This window comes from Cebidichthys violaceus, unplaced genomic scaffold (genome assembly GCF_023349555.1).
Source record: "Cebidichthys violaceus isolate CVI_PGR_0920_01 unplaced genomic scaffold, fCebVio1.0.p SCAF_5, whole genome shotgun sequence".
NCBI lineage: Eukaryota > Metazoa > Chordata > Actinopteri > Perciformes > Stichaeidae > Cebidichthys > Cebidichthys violaceus.
Window position 1 is genome coordinate 8,407,661 of NW_027176705.1, and position 16,036 is coordinate 8,423,696.

The following is a 16,036-nucleotide window of genomic DNA, read 5'->3' on the forward strand; positions in this document are numbered from 1 at the left end:
TATGAGTTTTGGGTATCAGTTACTTTGAAAAACAAAGTGAAGATCCTGCACAAAACTTAATTTCATTCAGGATGCAACTTCTTTACAATTCAAAAGAACACGCAAACACTACGGCATCGCAATAAAAAGTCTTTGGTTAATGTTAAAGACATCAATCTTGTGCCACTGATGGGACGGCAGTTCACTTCATAAAAACCCTCTTAGAGCGAGATGAAAGTTAAACAAATGAAAACAGTGTTTTGAGAACTTGATGAAAAATGTGTGGCCTTGCAACATATACGGAGGGCCAGGAATAACAGCGTGAGGTTAAAAAGCTCTCTTATTCATGTGTTACTATAACACTTCTCCTTGGCCTCAGCTACTTACTGCTATAAGCTTTACTCCTAAAAGCCAAACTTGGATTGAGCAATAGCCTGGCCGACAACCTGACAGCCTCAGCAGCCCCATTGGTCAGGCGTCAGTCCAGACCCATGGCTCTGTCAATGATTCAACCTTTCACAATTCAAAAAATAATGAATTCCTGAATCGATGTAAGGATTTGTGCATGTGTCTCTCTAGGATAAGTGAAATACTAATATTTAATGTTTGGCATCATGATGAGAATAGATGGGCATGGCTTACCACATAACAAACAGATTACAAAGAAACTCCACATTAAAATCATCTGTACTTTCTAATACTCCAAGTTACAGACATGAATTTTAAGTTTAAAGCCGTTTTTTTATTATCTTCATTGATGAGCCCTTTGCCACTCATACCAAAACAACTCTTCTTTTTCAGTTGAGTACAACAAAATGTTCAACCCTGCCTCCAACAGAATGAAGTTGTCAAGTGTTTGGGGTTTAGACAGACTGAGCCTGTGTGTCTCCCCAGTAATCTTCAGGCTGCAGAGGGCCATGGACGGTGGAGAGGAGCCTGCCCTGCTGCAGCCTGAGGGCTACGGGCAGATCTGGGATTGAGGTTGATAATGAGCAGGGGGATAAAGTAGAGTTATGGAGGTCTTATCACCCTGAGCCCCAGGGTCACACGGCACTGCTGGTGGTCAAAAACCCGTTAATCAATACAAAAGCTCACTGCTCTACTCGGCAAACAGGTATTAGTTGTACATGAAGAGGTGAAAACATGTTTGGCTCCTTAAAGACAATGAGTAACTTGAAATGTCCTTTATGTGAAAATTGAAAACATGTAAACTACAGTTTTAGCAGTTTTATTTTTGCTTGCTTATTTTTCATAATTTCTCCAAATTGACTGCACCTCTTAATGCAGCTGGATGCTTGACTCCTGGTCAGTGAGCTTCAAAAACAGCCCCTGGGTCATATATGTTGTCCAGTCAGAGTGAGATGTGTGGGGGGGGGTCAGAGAGGGAGTCAGAGACGAGTGTGGGGTGTGGGGTTAGCCAGACCTCAGGCTGTGATTTGTTGAAGTGCATCAGACGGGAGTCAACCAGAATCTGAATAAATCACCTCAGTGGCACCAGTGACAAAACCTTGATAATACCCTTATTTTAAGTGCATCTGTGCGCCTCCAAACAGGCATTAATTAATGTGTGCCAATAAATAGGGCAATTGATTAATGACTTAAGAGTCACTTTTCATTATCTCATAATGTGTAATATGTTTTCTCCACAAGAATGTTCAATTAACTGGTGAAAAAATCGACTCCCTTTCCTGCATTTAATATACAAATATTGCTCTTCTACACAGTTTAATTGCTGGATACAAGGTGTCTCCTGCTTCACTGAGAAGTCTTAACTTAGTATATTCACCCTGGAGGCTTCAAATTTTCACATCACACTTGTTACATATTGGCCCATGATTGGTTTTAAAACTAGTTCTGCTGTCAATAAAAAAAGAATATACGTGTACGTCTTAAACTGAGATACAAAGTGAGTACAGAGACATGTTTCCCTTCAGCAGGCAGATTTAAAAACTGCGTTCCAGTGTAAAATTCTCCACATACTGTATACATACATACATCTTTCTGCACAGTGAGCTCAAACGACAAAGTGACATAAAGCACAACAGATTTTTTAGTGGAGTGAGACCATAAGCCAGCCTCTGCAACAAGAAGATGCAGAGACAATTTAAAAAGCTTCCAAGCAAACTTGCAATGTTGCACACTAAGAAGTTGACTTTGTGCTGGCACAGCGGGGAATAGGAGGTCAGTGTAACTTGTAGGAGTATCATGCAAGTTCTCAGCCAGGATGAGACAAGCCAGTATTGTCTTACCATTACTTATTCGTACTGCAGGCCGACCGCAGACACAGCAGCTGATGAAAAGATTGATTGGAGGAGGTTAAAAAGCCATTCGATACTGCTGAGTTTGATTTAATGATGTGTTTCAGGATTAAATCAGTATCAGCAGCAGTGGGCGAGCAAGCAGGGTGGGTGACAAGGAACAGAGCCGCTTTCTGCTAATCACTAGTATTCCACTTGTTAGATAGATTTCTATTACCCTTTGAATTGGAAGAAAAAAATAGTATTTTTCTCAACACAGACATGCAGGACTAGCAGCAGTAGTTCATCAGTGTTTCCGTGGCAACAGTGGTGAAAACAGGAGCAGGCCTCCACTTCTTCCCTCCTGTCAGTACGTATCCCATTATGGTTGTACTGTGCGGACAGAAGAGCTCTGCCTGCTCACCACAGCTTTATTTATTTTACTGTCTTTCATCTGCAAACCACTACCAATCTGCATCAGAGGGAAATCCACTCTGTGTATCCCATAGGTGTCATTTAGGATTGATTCCCTGGAATTAGCAGACGTCAAAGTGGAACCATGTGGCTGTCTGTCTGTCCATCTGTCTGTCCTTACCAACACCTGTGATAAGGCTGTTTGGACACAGAGAAATGGTATATCACTGTCTTTGGTTATCCACAGATTAATTATGGCTGTGGGGATACACTGAAAGTTCACCACTTGAGTGTCTGTCACAATCTGTTAAATATTGAGGGCAGAAGTGATAATAAGCAAGAGGTAAAAATCCACTGCTATCCAAATCTGAGATAAATGCTTCAGAGACTGCTGTGTTAATGACAAAGTAACTATTTCTCCCCTTGCTAAAACATTCTCCAATGAAGTTTATCCACTTACTAAAAAGACACGTTTGAGATTGCTGCTGCTTTGCCTTGATTCAGTTTTAATTTTATTTCTGTCTCTGTGGTACAAAACCCCAAAAATTTCCAAATCCTGCCATAACAGACAGAAGTGTAAACATACTGATCAGCTCAGCTTTTTTCTGGATGGGAAAATTCAGATTTTTTTAAGCATGCTTGAGCTCCTCTGGTTCACATGACCTCCTAAAGACTGATGAACCAATATGTACCCATATGATTAGTCAAAGTCAGGTCAAACAGAGATAACTGGGCTCCAGCAATTAACCATCCTAGATCAGACACAGGTTATTATTTATTATCATCTTCGAGCCGTAGTGGCCACTTATTTAGATACATAGGCATTATGAACAGTGATCCATAAACCTTTTGGTTGTTGGAGAAAACAACAGGACCACCAACAGCTTCAATATTGCTGAATGTATACTCGCTGTGTTTATCATAGGAGTCTCAGCACCACCACAGAAAAACAGGGAATTCATCGTAAGGTCCTTAAGTGGTTCTTGACTTGAATTTGGCAAAGAGCGAGACTTTGAGGTTAAAATGAACTCTTACACGTCTTTTTTTGTGTGTTGAAAAGCAAAGCAAACCTACAGTACACCAGAGAGAAATGAGTGAGACTAGAGGAAATATGAGCAGGTACCACCACCAATTCCAACATTTTATTACTGTAACAAAAATGGAAAACTAATTCCAATGTTACCATTATGTCCAAAACACTGTAGCAGCAGAACGTAATGACACAACAACAATGTAAAAGTCATTATCAATAAGTGTTAGGGTTAGTATGAAAATCATCATATGAAAATAAAACAGGATACAGTAGGATAGTCAAAGGCATTATGGCACCTTTATAATTACATAAAGAACTCCAGGCCTCCTTTAGTAATACAATATTTGTACGGGATATGAAACATAGTGCACATTAATTATTTCCATTTGCCTGAATCTGAATATCCAGGACATGCAAATAGGTATTTGTATTAATAGAAATTTAACTTGTGTCCAATTATTTCTAGGATGGATTGAAATTAGCACTGCAGCTCCTTATTGGTAAGTATCCTCGCTGGCTGACATTGAGGTGGTTTGTTCAAATACATACAGTCTATAGAACAAGAGTGCCTACAGTGCAGCATTAAAGAAAACAATTGATTACGTCTGTCAACTTGTTTAAAGATCAATCAGTTTATGTATACGGTTCCTAAAAAAGTTTTTTTAAGTCCACTGATGTTTTTGACTGCGTGAATTTACACTTTCATTCGATTGCTCCGTGCAGCCATTCAAGCAATTTTTCCTTCATTTGGTTGAAAGAGAGAGCAAGACAGAGTTGACTGATCCAACATGAAACATCTGCCACCTGATTGATTCCTGAATCAAATTGCCCATAGCAACGGCTCCAGCTTGGGCTTTTAAAAGAGCTATTTTACCCTATGGCCCATTACCAAATGGCCATTCATCACATTAACCCTGGCTCTAGAGAGCTGCCAGTGTCTCAGTCAGTACAGTGCCACAGTGCTCTCTGTCTCCAGTCAGGACACACTCAGGAGCATGTCCACTTTGCCATGACTGTGTTTACCTCAGGAATACACAAACGCAGGCTGCTGCAGGCTCTATTAACGAAGCGAGAAAGAACCTCTGCTGATACACAGAACGGCGACTGATTTACCCTCTCATGTTATACGGATATACTGTACTGTACTCTGTGTACCTTATTGTCAATTTGCAGGTTTAACAGTAATGTAAAACAGTGTATCGAAAGATGTTGATGCTCCACTGTCCCTGTGAATATCCCTGATCTTTCTGATGAAGATCAAAATACTAAAGGCTGGTACTAACCCTTCCAGAATATATATATATTCTTTTTTTTTCATTCACTAAAATAAACCATTTTTCCAAATCTTTAATTAGCATAAAGCCGTGTGCTTTAGCTTGAATTAAGAGCTTCAGGCCCAGCTGTGGTGGGCCTGATTACTTAATAATATGGTGATAAACATAACTATCAATCAAAGCCTCTGACAGGACTTACAATTCAGGAGAGATCAGCCAAAATAAGAGCTGCTGACTCTCTCATTGTGGCGGTGTGTATGGGGGTGTGTAACAAGATACCCGCTACAGTCGGCAATGATGTTACTTGCACCAATGTAATGATGGAAAGAAATAAAGTGTCACTTTTATTTACAGAGCACAACTGCAGTAACTACAGCTGTCTCTTGAAAACAACAGTTGTGCAATTTAAAATGTAAAGTCGCTCAGTGTGGAAGACGACAATGACACTATGTTTGAAACACTGGTTGCAGTCACAGTAAACACACCTTACAGTACATTTAACATAAAGTCCTCCAGAGCACAAAGCAATACGTGTCCAGTGTGGTTCATACAGCAATGACACTGTAAGTTCACTAATTCACATATGTATATCATAAATATATTTTATAATACAAAGAGAAAATTTGCATTATGATACTATATTTTTAAGGCCATAAAGTGAACAGTAACCTGCAGCCACATCAGCTATTGTCAACATAAACCATCGGATGATGTTTAAAAAATGTATATAGTATGATTTCAGTTCAAAATCTAACTTGCCTGTTTTATTGCAGTCCATGACATTACATTTACTTGTGATTTCGGAATTTCTACAAACTTAAATGCACTTGTTTTTTTTAATGAAATATTTTACTCAAACACAGATCTCACTTGACTCATTAGGGGTGACTATTGTGGCTTGCTTTTATCAAATCCACTTTTTTACATCCCAACATATACTAAAAGAAAAACCACATACAATGTGGTGTAACCTGTGATATACTGTACCTGTGACATACACAATGTCAGACATAACATTTTATAACACGTTTTAACACATAACACTTTTAAATATTAAGAAAAATAAATGAATGCATACTAATTTCGAAGGTAGGTGTTTAGTGGCCTTCAGTTGTTTGATTATTTATTTTACATGTTTTTCTTTTACAGGAAATCATTTTGAATTTTGTATGAAATTCAAATGATTCAAGTTTTTTATTTTTTAAATCTTAATACCAATATAGTATATCAATGATAATAAAGAGAATTTCAATAACAACATCATTGCTGTTTGGTGAAAACCGTGACTGGTGATTTTCATTTTTTTTAATCAAATTGAGTAATTAGATGCTCCCCATGTAGCGGAGAAGAAAACGCTGCTGAAAACATTTCAAGACAAAATACACGGGAAAATGTATCGTCATCAAGCTGAAATCTGTTTTTCTGGGATGTGTGGAGTGACGTATATGTGATTTCTAAAATAAATTTTACATTTACAGTTCATGCAAACCGAAACACCTATAAGTGACTACCTCCAGTTGCTTTTACCTCGACAGTCCACCGCGCTGCTAATGTTGCTGTTTTCTATTGGTTTGAAGTCTTCCCAGCAGAGATGACGTGAAATGAATTCTGTTCTGAGAGGTAAATCACTGCAGCGCTGGGGGACTGCAGCTATTCTCTCTCACCTCCCCACTTTTAGCAGACCGTGGCTGATTTCCTTCCTTGCGTGACTCCGGAGTGTAAACACAGAGCCAGAGTGACTCATCACTATTTCTCACTTCCATGGTCTGATATAAACACATGAAGGGGTCAGGTGTCATTTTGGGGTGGTGAGTGGGTGGGTGGAGGCCAGTACGTCTCCCCATGAGACATCTTCCATTCTCCAAAGAATTCACAGCTTCCTGTGGCCAAAGCCGCATGCCTGCCCACTTCAGCCTGGAGGAAGGAGAAAGAGAAACACAGTTAGAAATAGGGAAAAAGAAGGACAGACAAATTGGGTGATAGACTACCTTCTCTGCCACGCTGCGCTTCAGCAAAATGGAAAGAATGCAGTCGTGATGAGCCTGTATCTATTTTCACCCCAGACAAGACAAGAAAAAGAGTGACGGCTGGAGAGAAGATGGACTGGATAAAGTTTGGTTCAATTGTGTGATATAAATGAACTTCTTAGAGGATATTTGATTTATAAGTCATGAAACCTTGTTGACATGCAGCTGCCAACTGGTCTTGTGGGCAGATTGGCACTTTGTTAAAATGGTCTGTATAAGAAAGTCCTGATCAGCACTTTGCCTTCTTGAGCCCGGCATTATTGCGTGGTAGTTGAGGTGGAAGGGAGGGATAGCCACTTCCTTTTAGGCCCCAATCTGAAGAAGGGGCCAAATACAGTCCAACATCAATCACTTTGCACTCCACAGCTTTCCCACTACCATTGTTATAGAGCAGACCGGCGGAAAGAGGCCGGTAGCAGGTGGAAATAAAAAGCCCTTTGACAACTATAGGGTAAAATTCCTCCCAAGATCATCACAACATTTACACAAGCCAAAGGGAGCAACGTCTGGCTGCCAGCTCCAGTCTGGACACACACACAAATATCTAGTCAGAAACATTCTCATATGCTCTGATGCATGAACACATGCAGCCGAAGACAGCCATTAAAAGCACACAAAACAAAAGGCAGAGATGTATTTTAATCTGCATGCACACATGAGGCAGCCATAGACATACACATGCACATGTGCACAGACAGGTGCATGGATTACCAAACAAGCCTACTGGGCCCAAGGGCCAAAAGTGTCAGGGATCCCCCTGGCCTTTACCTACAAAATGACCACAAAGACACATTAAAAAAAACTATAAAGAGACACAAAATGACTACAAATAGGCCAAAACAACTACAAACACAGACATGAAGAGACTCTCAATGACTGTGAAAAGGGGCAAAACAACCTCAAAGAAATTTTAAAAGACTACAAAGTGACAGAAAACGACCAGAAAGAGATCTAAAACAACGACAAAATGACTGAAGCAATTACAAAGTGACACAAAACTGCAAAGAGACACAAAATTACCACAAAGAGATGCACAACAACAGAGAGATGCGTAACTATTACAAAGAGACACAAAACAACAACAAGAAGACACTAAACAACTATAAAGCCTGTGTTTCTTGCTCCTATGAGAGGTGGTGGGGATTGTTGCATGTCTGTGTCCAGGGGCAGATTGTCTGATAATCCGCCCATAGACAGGTGGAGGGACACAAATACACACTCTCACCAACATGATTCTGACAGTTATTAATAACAAACAAACAAATCAGTCCTCTTCACCATAATATTGAATTGCTTTGTTGAAATTTCTTTAAAATTGTGGTTTATTATAGGAACAGATAATGTGCTCTGAAGAAGAACAGCATGTTCATTTTTTCCTGTCACCTGATTGACACAATTTGCCACAAACACCACACCCTTTCCTCTCAGAGTCATAATGCCCTCATATTGAAACACAAAGACATCAAACATGATTTCTCTGATTTCTGTTTGTGCAGTGCGAACAGGAGCTGCTAGTGTCCCAAGCAGCATTATTAGTCATGATGTAGATTTTTTAAAAATCAGACAAATAAGCACAAAAAAAACAGAGGGGTAGATAGTTTTAGATAGATATTGGACATTCAAACATTCAACAAGGGTATTCCTCAATAACTTAAAGCAAAAATCAGATTAAGTGTGTGTGCAGGATAAAGCTTGACCTATGTTACACAGGTCTTACACCTCATGGAAATATATTTATGATATTGAAGATTGCCACCTTGAGCAATTTGACATTAGATGGAAACTGATGAGCTGAAGTTAAAGGTCCATGCAAATTGGACTCAGATTACTTGTTTTGTTATTGTTTGAAGTTGGGGGTCTAATACAACCATACTTTATTATTTGATTTATTCAGGTTTATCATAGTTGAAATCATAGTTTAATATGGTAGTATCATAGTTATTTTTAATATTTTGTGAGAAGCTAAACTTAAACATATGCAGAGTAGAAATGGCAGAAGAAGAAAATAGTGCATGCCCAGCTACTTCAGGAATAAATTCAAATGTTGTGAAATAAACTGCATTATAACAGCTACAGTATATGTGCCTCTCTTTTCTCAGCTCCTTCCTGCCCTTTCATTTCCCTGGCAGTGCCCACAGCACCCACCACACCTCCCCCACAGCTGTACTCTTCTCTTCACTTGGGATCATAGGCTAAAACCTGGCAGCATCACTGTCACATGATGCCCATGCATGTGATGCTTCACTGGGACCCCCCTCCACTCAGGAAATGCTCTCGGCCTTTTTCCCACCCTCGTGTTCCACTGTGGAGAACTGGGCATTACAACCGAATCCAGTTACCATCCCAAAGCATTCCTGACTGATTCCAACCACTGCCTGGCTATGGGTTCCCACATACAATGAAGATATGCCCTAATTTCAAACCGGCTGGAGCACTGGGTATCAAGTTGTGAACTACCAAAGCTGTTTATGGCAGAACAGAGAAGTTTGAGCTCCACAATAGGCAATTACCATGCCCACGCATCCCCCTCCCCTTCATTCAATTTGCGGTTTGTCTGTAGGTGGGTTCGGTTGTGCACAGATTAAAAATAGCCAAGCCATTCCAGACAAAAACTGCGAGGGACATGGAACACACATTGCACAAATGATATCTCCCATTGTGGTGTACTGTTTGGGAATTCTTAATTGCTTTTTCCGAAGCAGCTTGCCACAGGAAAATCCCCCTTCAGAGTAAAGAAAAAAAGAATAAGTGGGCTGTGCGTAAACACCATAGATATTATGTAAACGTGCATGTAAACACGTAAGTATAAACCCATGTCGCCCCATGTGCACCCATCAAACTGCTATTGAGGCTGTATCAAAGGAGCTAACCTGCAGCAGAGCCGGTTGTGGCCTGCGTCTGCCCTCCCTCTCTCCTTTGTGTTCTCCACTGTGGTTTCTGCTTCAGCTCTTATTATTGATGTCTCTCCCTGCATCAGACAGACCATGTTGGACCGGCCCTGGGAGGTGTGCGGGGCTGCAGGGCGGGGCACTGAACAGGCTCCCACTCAGTGTGGGACTGAATCTTCCTAGAAAGGCCACAGAAGAGAGGGGCGGTGAAGTGGTCTAATGGAACCTTTTAATGTGTTTTCACTGGACTTTTTCTAGGAATAAAGAACTGGATATCAATGCACCTTTTTTATATATATTCATATTAATTATCAGGATTTGTAGAGCAAGAGTTACACTGGAGGCGATCACAGGAGCAGAAGTAATTTAACGCAACATGCATCCAAAATTTAAAATCATAATTATGTTTATTAAATAACTGAAACTTGTATCAGATATGTTTTTTTAAAAGAGGCAGTATTTACTTGATTAATGTGTTATCAGTGAATTGTAAAATCAACTTTGAGAAGTAAGAAATTATGGAAAGTTATCCCTTAAAATATCAACAATCCAATAGTGTCTTTGTTGCTTCTTGTTGTTCCTTAGATTCATATTAAACATTTTCTATTAAATTAAAACATCCAATCATTCACTTGTGCACATTCTTCACTAAAAGATATTTGAAGAACACACACAAACACAACAAATTTAATATATAAACATAATGATGTGGTGTCAATGTATTCACTTTGATGACCAAACATGAGATAAATTGGATTTTATCATTCTGTTTTAATGTTATATTTTGTAAATATCTTAGAATGCCAATACACAAAATATCCTAAAAATCCCCAAGCAGCTAATGCATTGTAAAACTTGAATATATTTTAAAATATTGTTAATCATTTCTAATCTTTTAATTCTGCTGTGTAAATTGAGTATGAATAAGTAGACAGGCTGTCTATCAACCAGACATATATCACCCTGAACCCACAATCGCTTTTTTTTCTTTATGCTTTAACCTTGAAGTTTAACCTAATTTTGTCATTGTTTTAACGTGTTTTTGTTTATGCTTTGGGTGTTTTGTTCTGTTTCACACGTAACATTTGCTGAAATACCGACTTGCTACGAACAGGTATTGGAAATTATGGAACATTTTCCTTGTAAGTGCAAACCACATTTGGACAGTTTGGAATTTGTAAAACCTCTGGACCTGCCAAATCCTCCCCATTGCTGTCCTTCATGTCAAATTATGTGGCGCTGCCTATGATCACAAAATAAACCAGAAATAATTGTATTCTTTTAGCATTGTCTAAAAGGCACGTTTTCTTTTCAGCATACAGCTGTCAGAAAACATAACTAAATCTGCGTTAACATGCGACAAACTAGTGCATACTGAAATAAGAAAATGGCAATCTAATTATGTGAGTGGGCTATCTTTAATTTGACAATATAGTACACGAGGGACTGTTGCGGAAAGGCGATGTGACGTTTTACTGAGGAGGCCGGGGTTCTCACAATAACGTCTCAATGACTTATACTGAGCTCCCAATCTAAATAAAATAGCATACTTTGTGTCGAATTCTCCATAATCCAAGATACAAACGTCAAAAGACAGATGACCTATACGCTTACAGCGTTCATTTATCCTTTGTATTATCTCTGCTGTGGAAGGTCCTTTTGAGGTTTGAAATTGGTTTAAATTACAAATGTAACGCTGCATCTAATCTAATATTCAATTGAATCCCTTGTATTTGAGTTCAGTGTGGAAACAATTCCATTAAAGGTCTGCAATATCCAAACGTAATCGACGACTCTCAATTATCAATTATAGCTTGCAATTGATAGTTGCGCAGCTGATGCTGCAGGTGTGCAGCGGAGGCAGACAGGTGGGCGTATGTCTGTGTGTAACATGTGACACGTGCATTCTATGTAAAATGTTAAAATATTAAGACGTATCTCATCCGCTGCTTGAATCACGTGTGAGACAGCAGTCTATAATAAGAATTACTTCGTTTGCCGCTTTTAAAACTCCAGTCAGACAGCAGGGTCCGGCATGCCCATATAGCTGATGTGGGCTCAGTGTCATGCTCAAGGACACTATTGCAGGGAGAATGTTTGCAACCGATTAGTTTGAATGAGCTCCCAGTGGCATCGCTGTGAAATTGTTGTGAAAAGTAACACAAGCATTTTTATTAATCAAACCTTTTCTGTGTGAGATTCTGCAGGGACTACTTTCCTTTGCGACTTCACACACGCACACGTAACAGCGCAATGAACATATATCTTGCAAACAGAATTAAAAAGTCATCGAACGCACTTCTGCTGCAGCTGATTACCGGAGAGGGTGGTGCCCATCAAATACACTTCAGATCCATGTAGAGACGCAATGCGCGCAATCAGCGGTCTGCTAGCAATCCCGTCCTTTCTCGTTCACATAAACACCACTTGAACGAAAATATACACGGCCACCTACAGCGCAGGGAAAGTGATGAGGGGGTACACACCTCGACATTAAACTGTTTTCAATTAAAGCGACAATGCGGAGTGAACTACAGGCGACACTGCAGAGACGAAGAGCCAGAAAACTAATTAGGATACATCTTTAAATTGTATGATAAAAAGACAGTAAAAAGTCTTCACTCTAAATGTGAATTTAAAATAAGTTCATAAGATGAATGGTTTCATCATAAAAACATTATAGAATAACAAATATAGATATAACAGTTATATATGTTAGAGCCCATGTAATATAAAGAACAATATCAAAAGGTTTATATTCTAAAACGCACTCTTTTTATGTTAAGCACATGCGCAAAACAGCTTGTCATTTTAGTTAAACATAACATAAGAAAAGAATAATTAAAATCAGAGAAGTCTGTATATTATTATCAGAGAATCAGATTATGGTATCAAACGTGTAGGCCCTCTGACAAAAAAAATGATAATTTGTAATTTGTAAAATCTGCTGCTAATACTTTTTTCTTCTTCTTCTTTTTTACCTTCATGGGATTATTTAATTGTATGTATCTTTTCATTTATTTGAAATGGTATTTATAAAAATGTGTTTAAAAGAAATGAGTCCATATAGTTCTCGCCAAACATGGACTCTATCAGTTCAAAGCAACTGTTATAACACACGACATCAATTGCATGTGAATAAGTTAAACATTGAATTGGAAAGTTGTTTGCTCTACTATATAGCCTGTAAGTGTTGCAACAAAACCTGATTCAAGTTCAAGTTGGATGAGTTTACGACAGTTGATCGATCGCTCTGTCATACTGTCCTCCAAACAAAGTCCATACGGCCTCTCAGTGACCCTCTGCGGCCCTCCAAGGAGAGTAACTGGCATATTTCTCAAAGATGACCGATTGTAAAGAAAATTTAATCTACAAGTTCGGCACTTCAAATTCTTTGAATCATTCTGGATCGGGCCTTGTCTCCCCAACAGTTCAATATGTTTCTGTGAGGCCAAATCAAATTACACTGCAGCTGTTGAATCTAAAATCCGCCTGGTGTATTTGCCTATTTGGTATGAATAAGCAATCATTTTGACGGTTTGACGCTATCTCTTGACTTGCTCACATGATGTAGCACAATGTAGTCTTGTCGTGTCTGAGAACACGGTCAATAGGCTAATATCAATATTTTAATGAGCAATGATGAAACTAAAACGGAACGAACTGTAAATATGGAAGTAACAATGTTCAGGTGTACGAGAAAAAGGCCTGAATGATAACTGGCCTGTTGATATGTGCCATTGTACAAGAGTTGACGGACTGAAGAATGTAGCCAATAAGAAACCATCTACACTTTTGCAGAACGTTGCAACATTTTGCGGGGTCCAACATTGGTTTCAGTGCACTAAATAACGGTAAGACGGTCCGGAAGGCCTGTCAGGACTGTGCACTCTGCGGTGTACCTCCACCTAAGTGGCCGAGCATTCCTGAGGATGCAGCGCTGTCAAATATTTCATGATGGGACGTCATGGAAAAGTGCATGACTTCGTCTGCGATGGAGCAACAGGGAAGCTCTGACCTCGGGACTCCAGCCTCAGTAATGATGACGAACATAATCGGCCACCGACGCTGCAACAGCAACTGTTCCCTTGTAAAATACATTCAAATTGTGTGTAAAATATATTCTGAAATGCTGGATATAACATTATATACATTATTATATTATGATGATACTTTCCAATTCGGATTGATAACTGTATTTCTCCTATTGAAGATTAAACTTCAATTCTATAATAAAACTTTTTTTTTTGTTGATATTTTTATTGGGGGAAGAAGAATGGGGGAGAAGCGCATCACAATTCCACACTGGTGGTTCGCGTAAACATTTAACCACAGACACTGGCTTTGGATGAATATGCACGTCAGGCCTATATGTACAACAAAGAAAGAACAACATGACATGGGGCGAATGAGCGTGTCAGGAAAAAAAGCGCCCTAATGGCATGAAGTCATCAGCGGTAATTAAATGCAGTGGGCAGAGAGGGGACGGGAGCGCGCCTGCCCCTGGTCCACGCTGGGTGGTCTACTACCCTGATAAATGTGTGGCCCTCACTCCAGGCGAGTGGCCGAGCAGGCATCGGTTAAAACAATACTTACATTCATTTATCCATGAGTTTAAATCTCCTCTGCAACAGCAAAAACTAACAGTGACACGCCTGTCACCTTTGGGTTGAACATGAGAATTTTACAATTAATTGTTTTCTCGCCTGAAACAAAAGAGGGACTGGACATTTTCGGTAAACACCAATAAACAATTTGATATTTCAGTTATACATAAAAATTTGATTTAAATGTATTTCCTGAAATTGAATCTAACGTATAAACATGCTGCCACATTATTTTTCAGAAACATAATATTAACAGAGCTACTAGTGACCTTTACGCACAGCAACGTCTCCAGACATAGTCTGGTTTTAACGCACAGGGCAAAAACATTTTCTCCGGTGTTACTTTCCATTGTGTCAAAACCAACAATCATCATCAGCAGCATCTATAGAAACAGTAACGGCGGCAGAGATCAGAAGCGCAACAAGCTCGACTAACTGAACCCATTGGGAAGCACAAACTTGCTGGCTGCCGCTATCGAGATCTCCAGGGAACAATAAGCAATCTACTGTCAACAGTTTTAGGTTATGGACTGATCGTCTTTCAGTAGCTCTCGCGCACAGCTGCGTAAAAGGCAGTAAAATGAACTAATATTAAGCGTTTCAACTTCAGAAACACAACAAATAAACAAACTGGTGAGCATCTTATCCCGAGTGAATTACGAAGTAGTTTAAGCAAAAGCCTTGAGGTATAATTTAAGCTTCGTTTTTCTCATTATTCTATAGGATATAATGTCACATAAAACCAACTAACTTCCACTGTGGCTCTAAATTAAGGCGGTCACAGTGGTAATTTTCTGACTCAGAAGTGTTAATCCACTTTACCTTAATTCCTGGATCGTTCGATGGTAAACTGCCTGCAGGAGTCGATCTCAAGTCCCCGTCCGAGTTTCTGTGCTCCCAGCTCGGCAGAGCTTCCACCTCACTCCTCCTGCATCCCTGCGTAAATATTATGACTGCATTATACAAACAATATTCATGTGCAAAAACGTCCAACATCACCACAGGACGCCGCGAACAGACGGGCATATCGCATCAGATTGAGTATTAGCTGATCTAAAGGGGCTTTTGCTTGATTTTTTATTTTAAGAAGGCCAGGGAAAATGTTTACATTTTGCTGTATAAACATCCTGCCCATGTTCCTGTCTATCTTTTACAGAAATCAAGAGGGTGGTTTTCAATAAGAGGGGCATGTTCTCTGGTAACTATACTTTCATGCACTAAAAATGTTTTATAAAATATTTCATGAATTTAATACCAAAAGAGACATAAGCTATTCGCCGTGCTGGTGCATCTAGCATGTGACCTGAAATTAAGAGATACAGTTTGCACTATAGCTTTATGAACCCATATGCAGTTTATATCACTAGTATCGATATTCAGTGTTGAAAATAATAATACAGATAAAATAAAGTTACATTATAAAACAGGGAAATCTCAATCTGTATCCAAAGGCCCGTTGGTACTATCAGTATGTGATTATATAATACATAATAACCAATTTTAATTCATTCTATTCAATAGCGTACAGAATATAACTTATTACAAGCTATATATACACAGATTCCCTATTTCTATGT

The 16,036-nt window shown here is 39.2% G+C and overlaps 1 long non-coding RNA gene across 1 annotated transcript; it reads right to left on the minus strand.

Annotated features, from left to right (window-relative positions):
• Positions 1 to 3,742: 3,742 nt before the first annotated feature.
• Positions 3,743 to 15,533, minus strand: LOC137887551 (uncharacterized). The gene is made up of 3 exons (XR_011105057.1): positions 15,282 to 15,533; positions 9,835 to 10,031; positions 3,743 to 6,851 (listed from the first exon to the last, which is right to left on the minus strand). It is a non-coding gene; the product is annotated as an uncharacterized lncRNA (long non-coding RNA).
• Between the last annotated feature and the right edge of the window lie 503 nt (positions 15,534 to 16,036).